Consider the following 12,440-nt stretch of genomic DNA (forward strand, 5'->3'; position numbering starts at 1 on the left):
ACTTTATGACTTAATCTTCTAAGTATCTAATCTTCTAAATTTCCCTGTCTATAAAATGTTGATAATTCTATTTACCTCCTAAGATTAAATGTGACGATAAACATGCAGTGGTTTTGAAGCATGTCTGCAAATTTAGCAGGGCTAAAATTGCAAATAAAACTCTTCCTTCACAGGGTGGAGACTAATCCCCCCCCCCCCCCAATCTTGAATACAGGCTGGAATTTTGACTCACTAGTACTGAACAGAAGGCGGTTGAAAGTGACACCACGTGACTTCTGAGGCTGAGGCAAAAAGGCTATGCAGGTCCCATCTGGCTCTCTCTCTCAGGACATGGGTTTTAGAGCCCTGAGTCATCCAGTAAGAAGTGCGGCTATCTTCAAACCACTAGGCTGGAGGCACCACATGGAGAAATCACACACTCACACAGACTTTTGCAGCCCCCAGCCATTTGAATCTTCCCAGCTCAGGCATCAGACCTGTGACTGATGAAGCCTTTGAAATGACCCCAGCTCCAGTCAGTGTCTGATTGCAGTTCCGTGAGAAACCCTTACCCAGAACCTTTTTGCTGAGCCCATTCAACCTCCAGAGTGATCAAAAGTAATAATAATTCTTACAGTTGTTGTTTTACAATTTGGGTTGTTTTGTTACACAGCAATAGGTAACTGATACGCACATAAAGCACCTGGAACATGAAAAGCATGGAGTAAATAGTAGTCCTAATTCTTATTACTTCAAACTAGCATCATCCTGGCCCACTAGGGCTTCATTTATTAATAATGGCAGTTACAATTTCTTGAGTACTTAGTATAAATCAAGCATAATCCATATGCAATTTCTTCTTCACTCTGCATGAGTATCATTATCCCTTTTTTACTGAACCTCCAAGGGGTTAAGTAATTACCTGAGGCTACATCCAAGGAGTAATGTGGCTTAGATTCAACCCTTGGCTCCTCTGACTCTCAGAGCCTGTTGTAAAGCATACTCCAGTGTAGTAACTGCCACTTGAGTCCTTCTAAAGTGCTGCCCATGCTGAGTCCTCTGCCCAGGCTGGACCACCAACAGCTATCTCCATGAAGAGCTAACAGGACTGGGGCTCTTGCCATCCCCTGCAGTGTTCTTTCAGGTTGGCTTCTGCACACTCAACACCAGGTATGTATGGTCAATCATAATTCAGCAAATGAAGAGTATAGCAACTGACAGGCCCAAGACTCCTTGTCCAACTTTTGTTTTCACCGCAAGGACTGGAAAGACAGTTGATTGCCATGTAAGATTTCATGATGTTCCTGTTAGCCAGTTGTTCACTTGATCCCTCAGGTAATTAATTTCTGATGAATTAAACTTTTGGCATGATCCCTAGACCAATGTTATTGCTGTCCTGCACATAACATGACCTTTGTGGCCAGACTAATGGGGTTCAAGTCCCAGCTCAGCCATTTCCTAGCTGGGTATTGTTGGGCAAGTCACTTAATCCCTCCCAGACTCAGTATCCTCATCAGTAGACTGGGACTAATTATAGCATTGACCACAAGGGATGGTTGTGAAGATTTAAGGAGATAATCAATATGTAAGGTGTTTAGCAAGAGCCTGGCACACAGTTAGAACTCAAGGGATACTAGCTATCATTGTTATTCTGTGTTTATTGCCCTATTTATATATAGAAAACACCCCAGCCTACCTTTAAATTGTTTCTTTAACTTCTTCCCTCAGGCAGGAGCCAGAACTTGGAATTTCCTAGATGATGCTCAGGAGGTGTGATGAGGTAAGAGCCTTGCCCTTTCCTCCTTGTTTCCCCTTCTCCTGAGAGTTCAGTTTTTGTTGTCAATAATAGCAATGGCAACACGTGTACTGAGTGCCAATTATGTAGCTGCCAGACCCAGTCTTGAAATTGTATATATATTATTAACTCAGATCTCACAACAAATCATACAGGCAAGATATTTTTACTCATTTATTCATCCTTTTTTTTCATTTAACAAATAGTTATTGTGTTCCTTCAATGATCTGGGTACTTGAAATGTATTAAAGAATAAGACAGGGGGCTCCTGGGTGGCTCAGTCGGTTAAGCGTCTGCCTTCAGTTCACGTCATGATCTCAGGATCCTGGGATCAAGCCCCACATCAGGGTCCTGCTCAGCGGGGAGTCCGCCTCTCCCTCCCCCCTGCTCATGCTCTCTCTCTCAAATAAATATATTTTTAAAAAAATAAACATAAAAAAAAATCAAATAGGCATTTGGATGTAGAAGTTTTCCCTCCACTTTACAGTAAGTGACTGAGTTAGGATTTAAACCAAGTCTGACTCCACCACCTTATCTCTTGTGTTAAATATCTGCCACCGGGTTTTTGCTTCTGACCAAGATGGACTCAGTTGGACCTGATTTACCATCATGCATGAAACAACCAAAAAAAAAAAAATTAAAAAGACAAAGTACATGAAAGAAAGATTTTTCAATGAAAGATGGTGATTTCTGAGAGACAGAAATAAAAGAAGTGAGCCCTATAAAAATCCAGCTTACTATTTTGGGAAAGTTCTCAGGACATGATACAGGGAGGCAGAACTGAGGCAGAGTCTGGCAGAGTCTGGCAGCTCCCTGAGTTGAGAAGACAAAATGGACAGCAAGAGAGACAGAGGCTTCTAGAGTTCATAAAACAGAGTAACAGAGAGAAGAAAACCATACAGAGAGATCTACAGAGGGTCCTCCTCAAGTATTCAGTGGATCACTGAATCAATGCATGCATGTGAGGAAACGGAGTATGGGGGAAAGAACAATCCAAAAGGAATAAAGGAAACAGTGCCTGTTTCTGCCAATCAGACTGGGAAAACTTATAATTCATTGGATGGAGTATTGAGGAAAATCTTCCCTCATTAATGGGAAATGATTAGCTCCAGACTGAGCATTGCTACTGACCTGCATAGCAAATAATGAAGGCAAAACCCAAAAGGATCCAACTGTTTCCAAGTAACCTAACTGCATCCCAAAGCAAAACTCAAGATTTATAGGAATACAAAAATATCCAACACCTAACCAGATAAAGATCCAATGTCTAGCATCCAATCAAAGACTGCTAGGCATATAAAGAAGTGAGAAAATATGACTGATAATGAGTAGATTAAAAAATCAGAGAAGGACATTAAAACAGTTATTATAGGGGCGCCTGGGTGGCTCAGTCATTAAGTGTCTGCCTTCAGCTCAGGTCATGATCTCAGGGTCCTGGGATCGAGCCCCACATCGGGCTCCCTGCTTGGCGGGAAGCCTGCTTCTCTCTCTCCCATTCCCCCAGCTTGTGTTCCCTCTCTCGCTGTGTCTCTCTCTGTCAAATAAATAAAATATTAAAAAAAAAATAAAACAGTTATTATAACTGTATTCCATATGCTTAGAAAGTTAAGTCGAGGACTTGAATGGACATTTCTCCAAAGATGATATAGAATGGCCAAGAAGCATTTGAAAAGATGTTCAACATCACTAATCATGAGAGCATGCAAATCGAAACCACAATAAGATATTACCTCATACCCATTAGAATAGCTATTACTAAAAAAACGGAAAATAATAAGTTTAGTGAGGATGTGGAACAGTTGGAATCTTTTTGCACACTTGGTGGAATTGTAAAATCGTACAACTGCAGTGGAAAACAGTATGGAAGTTCCTCAAAAAATTAAAAATAGAACTAACATATGATCCAGCCATCTCACTTCTGGGTATATATCCAAGAACTGAAAGCATCACACATGAAATCCCAGGGTCTTGAAGAAATATTTGCACACCCATGTTCATAGCATCATCATTTACAATGTATCAGTATAGATGTATTAGTCAGGGTTCTCCAAAAAACAAAACCAATAGGATATATATTTTAGAAGATTTATTATAAGGTGGCACCTGGCTGGCTCAGTCAATGGAGCATGTGACTCTTGATCTCAAGTTGTGAGTTTGAGCCCCATGTTGGGTGTAGAGATTACTTAAAAATAAAACCTTAAAAAAATGATTTATTATAGTAATTGGCTCATGCAGATATGGAGGCTGAAAAGTTCCACAATCTGCCATCTGCAAGCTCCAGACCAGGAAAGCCAGTGATATAATTGGGTCCAAGACCTGGGAACCAGCAGGCTGATGGTGTAAGACCTGATCTGAGTCTGAGAGCCTGAGAACCAGGAATGCCAAGAGAAGATGGGTGTCTCAGATCAGGCAGAGATAGACCAAATTCACTCTTGTCCATCTTTTTGTTCTATTTGGGCATTCAACAGACTCCATGGTACCCACCCACACTGGAAATTGCCATCTGCTTTACTCAGTTCACCAATTCAAACGCAAATCTTTTCTGAAAACACCCTCACAGACACACCCAGAAATAATGTTTCATCAGCTATCTGGCCATCTCTTAGCTCAGTCAAGTTGACACAGAAAATTAACTATCATAGTGGAATAATATGCAGCCTAAAAAGGAAGGAAATCCTGCCACATTATATGATATAGATGAACCTTGAGGACATTAGGCTAAGTGAAATAAGCCAGTCACAAAAGTTAAAATAATGTATGATTTACTTATATGAGATATACAAAATAGTCAAATTCATATATAGAGAAAGTAAAATGGTGGTGACCAGGGGTTAGGGGTAGTGGGCAAAGGGGAGTTGTTTAATGGATATGGTTTCTGTTCTGCAAGATGAAAAAGTTCTGGAGATCTGTCTCACAACAATGTTGATATACTCAACACTACTGAACTGTACACTTAAAAATGGCTAAGATGATAAATTTTATGATGCATGTTTTCTACCACAACAAAAAGTTAATATACAATAGCATTTCTATATGATATCAACAATAATTTAAATTTTATGAAAATGATAATAAAAAAGATTTGAGCTTTTTTTGGCCCCATCTACCATGAGAATAAGGATCATTCTCAACAATCAGACTGTTGGCATTCCAGAAAATGTTGACATTACTCTGGAGGGCTATTTTGAAGGCCACCAGAAGAAACCTGAGGAGGGATTCCAACTACATTAATGTAGAACTCAGTTTCCTTGAAAAGAAAAAGAAGAGGCTCCAAGTTGACAGATGGTGGGGCAATAGAAAAGCACTGGCTACCGTTTACACTATCTTTGGTCATGTACAAAACATGGTTAAGAGTGTTACACTGGGCTTCCAGTACAAGATAAAGTCTCTGTGTGTTCACTTCCCCATCAATGTTGTGATTCAGAAGAATGATTCTCTTGTTGAAATCTGAAATTTCTTGGGCAAAAAATATATCTGCTGGGTTCAGATGAGGCCAGGCATTGCCTGTTCAGTATCACAAGCTCAGAAAGATGAGTTAATTCTTGAAGGAAATGACATTGAACTTGTATCAAATTCAGCTGCTTTGATTCAGCAAGCCACAAGAGTTAAAAATAAGGATATCAGAACATTTTTGGATGGTATCGTTTCTGAAAAAGGAAAAGTTCAGCAGGCTAATGAATAGGATTTAAGCTGTTCAGCTACAGAAACAGCAAGATGCCAGATGATTTTTCAGACTTCTTTGTGATATTTTAAAGATGCACTAACAGCTGTGTGTTAAAAAAGAAAAGGAAAGAAAACTACAAGATTTGAGATACTGGATTGGATGGATAGCAGATTAGACACTATAGAGAAAAAGTTTGGTGAATTAAAGGCATAAAAATAGGCACCATTCAAAATGAAACACAGAAAAAAAAAAGAACCAACAAAAATAAAAGAGCATCAATGAGCTGTGGGACACTTCAAGTTTATGTACAGATAATTAGGATCTCCAAAAAAGAGGAGCAAGAAAGGGATAGAAAGATATTTTAATATTAAAAATTATAAATCCACAGACCTAAGATACTCAACACGAAAAATGAAGAAAACTGCACCAAGACATATCACAATCAATTTCTCAAAATCAGTGATAAAGAAAAAATCTTAAAAGCAGCTAGAGGGGGAAAAAAAGACATGTTACATATAGAGATACAAAGATGAGCCTGACAGATTTGTCATTAGAAACAATGCAAGTGGAGCAACATCTTTAAAATACTGGGGAAAAGAGTCAACTTAGAATTCCATATGTGGAAGGAATATTTCTCAGAACAACAACAGGATGACATGAAGACATTTTCAGGTATACAAAAGCTGAAAGGATTCATCACTGGTGCTATAGAAAAATAAGGAAATGCTTCAGACAAAAGGAAGATGATAGCAGATGGAAATCTGGATCCACACAGAGGAATAAAAAGCACAGGCAATGCTAACTACATAGGCAAATATGTAAGATTTTTTTTCTTACTGCTTTGTTATGGCCATTCTAGGAAACTAATATACCTATATCTAACACCACACTTAATGGTAAAAAACTGAATGTTTTCCCCCTAAGATCAGGAACAAGACAAAGATGTCCACTCTCACCACTTCTATTCAAAATTGTACTGGAAGTACTGGTCAGAGCAATTAGGCAAGGAAAAAAAAAAGGGCATTCAGATTGGAAAGGAAGAAGCAAAACTATATTAGCAGATGACATGTATGTAGAAAATCATGAAGAGTCCACTAAAAAAGCTGCTGGATAAACAAATTCAACAAGATTGCAAGATACAAGATCAATATATAGAATTCAATCACATTTCTATACATTAACAGTGAACAGTTGGGAAATGAAATCAAGAAAAACAGTTCCATTTATAATAGCACCAAAAAGAATAAAATACTTGGGAATAAACTTGTCAAAAGTAATCCAAAACTTGTGCCCTGAAAATTATAAAATATTATTGAAGGAAATTAAATAAGATCTTATTAAATTAGAAACATCCCATGTTCATGACTGGAAGACTTAATATTGTTAAAATGTCAGTACTCTCCAAATTGATCTCAATACATCCTTATCAAAATTCCAACTGCCTTTTTTGCAGAAATTGACAAGTTAATGATAAAATTCATATGAGGATGCAAGGCACCCAGCATGGCCAAAACAAGCAACAAAAGAAAAATGAATAAACTGGACTTCATCAAGATTAAAAACATTTGTGCTACAAACAATACAAACTAGAAAGTGAAAAGTCAATCCACAGAATAGGAAAAAAATATTTGCAGATCATACATCATGTACCTAATAAGGGACTTGTATCATCAAGATTAAAAACTTTTGCTCTAAGAAAAATGCTGTTCAGACAAAGAAAAGACAAACCACAGACTGAACGAAAATCTTTGCTAAGTGTATATCTGGGTGAATGACTTGTATCCAGAACATATAAAGAACTCTCAAAATACAACAATAAGCAAAGAATCCAATTTAAAAAGGACAAAAATTTTGAATAGAGCCCTCACCAAAGATGATAATACATGGATGGCAAATAACCATATGAAAAAATGCTCAGCATTAGTTATTAGGGAAATGCAAATTAAAGCAATAATGAAACACGCCATGCACCTATAGGAGTGACTAAAGTTAAAAAGACTGACCATTCTAAGTGTTGACAAGGATGTGCAGAACTGAAACTCTCACATACTGCTGGTGGGAAAAGTAAATTTGTACAACACTTTGCAAAACTATTCTGTAATTTCCTAAAAAATTAAATATACATCTACCATATAGTCCACCCATTCCATTCATAGGTATTTATCTAACGGAAATGAAAGCATATGTGCATAGAAAGACTTGTACATGCATGTGTTATATGTAATAGCCCAAAATTGGAAGCAACCCAAATGTCCATCAACAGACAACTGGATAAACAAATTGGGGAATATCCATACAATGGAATACTACTTACCAATAAAAAGAAATGAACTATTGATACATGCAATAACATGGATAAACCTCAAAATAATTATGCTGAGTGAGAAAAGCCAGACAAAAAATAGATAGATGATAGATAGATAGATAGATAAATAGATAGATAGATAGATAGATGATAGATGATAAATAGATCGATCTGGAAAATGCAAACTAATCTATGATTACAAAAAGAAGATCAGTGTTTTCTTGGGTATGGATGGGGAGAGGCAGGAGGAAGGGATTATAAAGAGGTACAAAGATCCTTTTGAGTATGAGGGAAACATTCACTACCTTGATTATGGGTAGTTTTATGGGTATATGTCAAAACATATCAAATTGTACACTTTAAATATTTGTATATTATTGTGTATCAATATATCTCAATAAAGCTAATATATAAATCATATATATAATGTGTATGTATACACATATGTATGTGTATATCCAGATTCATTAGGGTTTTAATAGTGGGATTGTGAGCATTTTTTAACACTTGGAAATTTTCAAAAATGCCAACTTGAACAACTATTGACGTTTTGCAAATCTTCCATTACTGACCTCACTCCTTTTTGTTGCTGTTGGAGCATTTTAAAATAAGTATCATATCATTTCACCTGAAAATTCTTCAGTATGTATTTCTAAAAGATAAGAACTTCTAAAAAACAAAACCTTATGCCATTATCTATTGTAGGTGTTTTCTAAAGTGAACGTGAGTGGTTTTTGTAATATATTTTTAGTGAAATTTTTCTTGAGATAATTTTATTTTTATTTATTTTTTAAAAGATTTTAATTATTGGGCGCCTGGGTGGCTCAGTTGGTTAAGCGACTGCCTTCGGCTCAGGTCATGATCCTGGAGTCCCTGGATCGAGTCCCGCATCGGGCTCCCTGCTCGGCAGGGAGCCTGCTTCTCCCTCTGACCCTCCCCCATCTCATGTGCTCTCTCTCTCTGTCTCAAATAAATAAATAAAATCTTTAAAAAAAAAAAAAAAAAAAAAAAGATTTTAATTATTTATTTGAGAGAGAGCAGGAGTGAGGGGAGGGAGAGGCAGAGGGGGAAGCAGACTCCCAGCTGAGCAGGGAGCCCAAGGAGGGGGGTGTGGTCATCGATCCACGGACTCCAGGATCATAACCTGAGCTGAAGGTAGATGCTTAACTGACTGAACCACCAAAGCGACCCTCTTGAGATAATTTTAGATTCACATGCAGTTGTAAGAAATGATTAGAGGGGCGCCTGGGTGGCTCAATTGATTGGGTGCCTGGCTCTTGGTTTCAGCTTAGGTCATGATCTCAGGGTCCTGCCATCAAGCCTTGTGTCAGGCTCCCCACTCAGCAGGGATTCTGCTTCAGGGTTCTCTTTCTCCCTCTGCCCCTAATAAATCTTAAAAAAAAAAAAAAAGAAATGATCAGAGACATCCCTTTACACTCTCCTCGGTTTCCTCCAGTGGTAACATTTTGCAAAATTACAGTATGTCACAACCAGGATTTTGACATTGATACAATCTAATGATCTTATTCAGATTTCCCTATTTTACTTGTATTCTTTTTATGTGTGTGTCTATATTTGTATTAAGTTCTACACAATGTAATCACCTGTGTAGTTTCATGTACCCATCACAAAGTCAAGATACTGAACAGTTCCAACAACATAGTGATTCCTCATGTTGCCCTTATATAACCATTTCTCCCCACCATCCCTAACCCCTGGCAACCACTACTCTGTCCTCCATTTCTAAATTTTTTTTCATTTCAAAAATGTTGTATCAGTAGAATGATACAATGTATAACCTTTTGAGATTGGCTTTCTTTTCCCACTGAGCATAATTTCCTGGAGATTCAGCAAAGTCATGGCATATATCAATAGTTCATTTATTTTTATATGTTGAGTTATATCCCATGGTATATATTTATACTGAAATATGTATTAATATATTATATATTATATATTAAGATTTTATTTATTTATTTGACAGAGAGAGAGCCTGAGCTGGGGTGGGGGGGGCAGAGGGGTGGAGGGAGAGGAAGAAGCAGACTTCCCCAGACAACACAGGGCTTAAACCCAGGACCCTGGGATCATGACCTGAGCTGAAGGCAGGTGCTTAACCAACTGAGCCACCCAGGTGCCCCTATATTGAAATATATTTTTAAAGGTCATTTTTACATACAAAAATTATTATCATCATTCTGCTGCTTGCAAAGGGCACCAATCATTTGTTTTGCCATTTTTGGGTGGCATGTTCTATAAAGATCAATTAGGTCATGTTGGTTGATAATTTTGTTTAGATCATCCAAATCTTTCCTGATTTTTTGTATACTGGTTCTGTCAATTACAGAGATAGGGATGTTAAAAATCTCCTATTATAATTTTGGAGCTATTTATTTATCCCTTTAGTTCTGTTAATCTTTGCTTCATATAATTTGAAGCTGTGTTATTAGGAGCATACTCATTTGGGATTGTTAGCACTTAATGATTGATTGACCCTTTTATCATTATATAATGCTCCTTTTATCTCTGGTAATATTTCTTGTCTTAAAGTTTACTTTGTCTGATATGAAAACAGCCATTCCAGATTTCTTATGATTATGCTTACATGGTATATCTTTTCCATCCCTTTACTTTTAACTTGTCTGTGTCTTTATATTTTAAGTGATTTTTTTGCAGGCAGCATGTAGTTGGATCTTACTTTTTAAATGCCTTCTGACAATCTCTGCCTTTAATTGAAGTGTTTAACCCATTTACGCTTAATGTAATTATTGATACAGTTGTTTAAATCTATTATTTTTTTTCTATCTGTACTTGTGTCCTTTATTCTTGACTTCCTTGGATCAAGAATATTTTAATATTCCATTTTATCTCATCTATTGGGTTTTTAGATGTACCTTTTTTTGGTGGTTGCTCTCAGGATTACAATATGAATCCTTAACTTATCCCACTTTGCTCTGAATTAATATTAGTATACCTCTTCATGTATAACATAACCACCTTACAACAGTATAATTCCATTCATATCCTCTTCTACTTTGCTATAAAACTAACAACACATTGTTATTATTTTTAGTTTAGTCATTTGTCTTTATTTTTTAAGATTTTATTTTTAATCAATCTCTACACCCAATGTAGAGCTCAAACCAACAACCTTGAGATCAAGAGTCACATGCTCTACTGACTGAGCCAGCTAGGTGCCCCTAGTCATTTGTCTTTAAGGAAATTAAGAAGAGAGAATAGTCTTCAATGTATAGTTGCCTTTTCCAGGGCTTCTTATTCCTTCTTGTAGACCCAGGCTCTTATCTTATTTCATTTCCCCTCAGAATGAAGAACTTCTTTAGCTTTTCTTATAGTCTGGGTCTCCTGGCTGTGAATTTGTGCACCTGTCATTTAATAAGCCTTGAGAATTTGATCCAATCTCAGCCACCATTTCTTTTGCATTATAGGATTCAGACAACACTAGCAATTCCCTGGGAATGGATTCACCCAGTCCCCAAACCCCAGCAGCCACATCTTGTCATTCTGAAGGGGAACTGGGTCTGACGGTCATCAAAGAGGTCCCTAAGAATGAGGCACTTGTAACTGCTTTCCACAATGGCCCAAGAGCCAGTTTTCCTTCCAGTCATGCTCCCATGCCAAACTAAGGGTCCACCTAAACCTCCTACTTGGGGCAAGAGTGGCTAGGCTATTGAATGGACTGAGTGTTGCCTCTTGAAGGCCTGAGATAGTCACCCTTCAAGCCTCTGGTGGTTTGAGAGGACCTGTCCTTCCTATCCATCTTCCCTGTGCTGGTAGCAGACTGGCCACTGGTAGGAACCCTTCTCCAAACCTCTCTCAGCCTCCCTGATGTTTTGCTCAGGGACATCATCAGCTTTTTCAGAGAGAACTTGGTTACTGTGCTTCCATGAGCCTTTAATGCCAAGGACATGTCCTTAAGATCAAGGGCCATGCCCACTTTAGTGTCTACTGCCAGGGCCTTAACTGCAGATTCTTTTGATTTGTCTGTGTTTGTTTTTTTTTTCTTCATAAACCTTCATGCTGCCTCTTCGTCATCTTCCTTCTCCTGAGTTCCCTTCCCCAACCCTGCAGGAGCCTCCACACAGAACAAGTTTGCTATTTGCTGCAAGCAAATCTGAGGTGACAGTCTCTCTTCTGTCATGTGGTACAGTGTGGTCAGCCAACTGTCTCCTTCTAACTGGTTGCCCATGGGCACGTCCACTAACCTCTAACCCTTTGCAGACTCAATCTCTCCATCTGTAAGCAGGACTGTTGTGAAGATGAAATAAGATCAATCATGTAAAGGCTTTAACACTGTCTAGCACCTGGTGAACCACTGTGTTAGGTGTTGTATTTACAGTCCTACCTGTGTTATGCATCCTGGTTATAGCCCTGCTCTCAAACATCTTCCCTGACTCTCTTTCCAGCCTCAACTCATTCGCCAGAGGGTTGCTGGATATTCAGGGATGTGAACTCATGTTTGCAGAGTACCGCTGGTTCTCACCCTTGGCAACGCGGGAAGGGATGTCAGGCTTCAGACCCTAGCAAGTAGATCCCAGGGACTTGCCACAGCTCTCAGTTTAGAGGACCACATGGCTCACAGCTGGTTTCATGGGCTTCCCCATCTCTGTCTACCTGTGGCCTGATGTAGCCCAGTTCTGGGGCTTCTGGGGGAGAAGATAAGAAAGGGCTGGGAGTCATGG

At 38.3% G+C, this 12,440-nt stretch overlaps 1 pseudogene; it reads left to right on the forward strand.

Annotated features, from left to right (window-relative positions):
- Positions 1-4,882: 4,882 nt before the first annotated feature.
- On the forward strand, positions 4,883-5,456 carry LOC116648609 (annotated as a pseudogene).
- Positions 5,457-12,440: the final 6,984 nt, after the last annotated feature.

The sequence above is a fragment of the Phoca vitulina genome, unplaced genomic scaffold, assembly GCF_004348235.1.
Source record: "Phoca vitulina isolate PV1807 unplaced genomic scaffold, GSC_HSeal_1.0 scaffold45, whole genome shotgun sequence".
Classification (NCBI taxonomy): domain Eukaryota; kingdom Metazoa; phylum Chordata; class Mammalia; order Carnivora; family Phocidae; genus Phoca; species Phoca vitulina.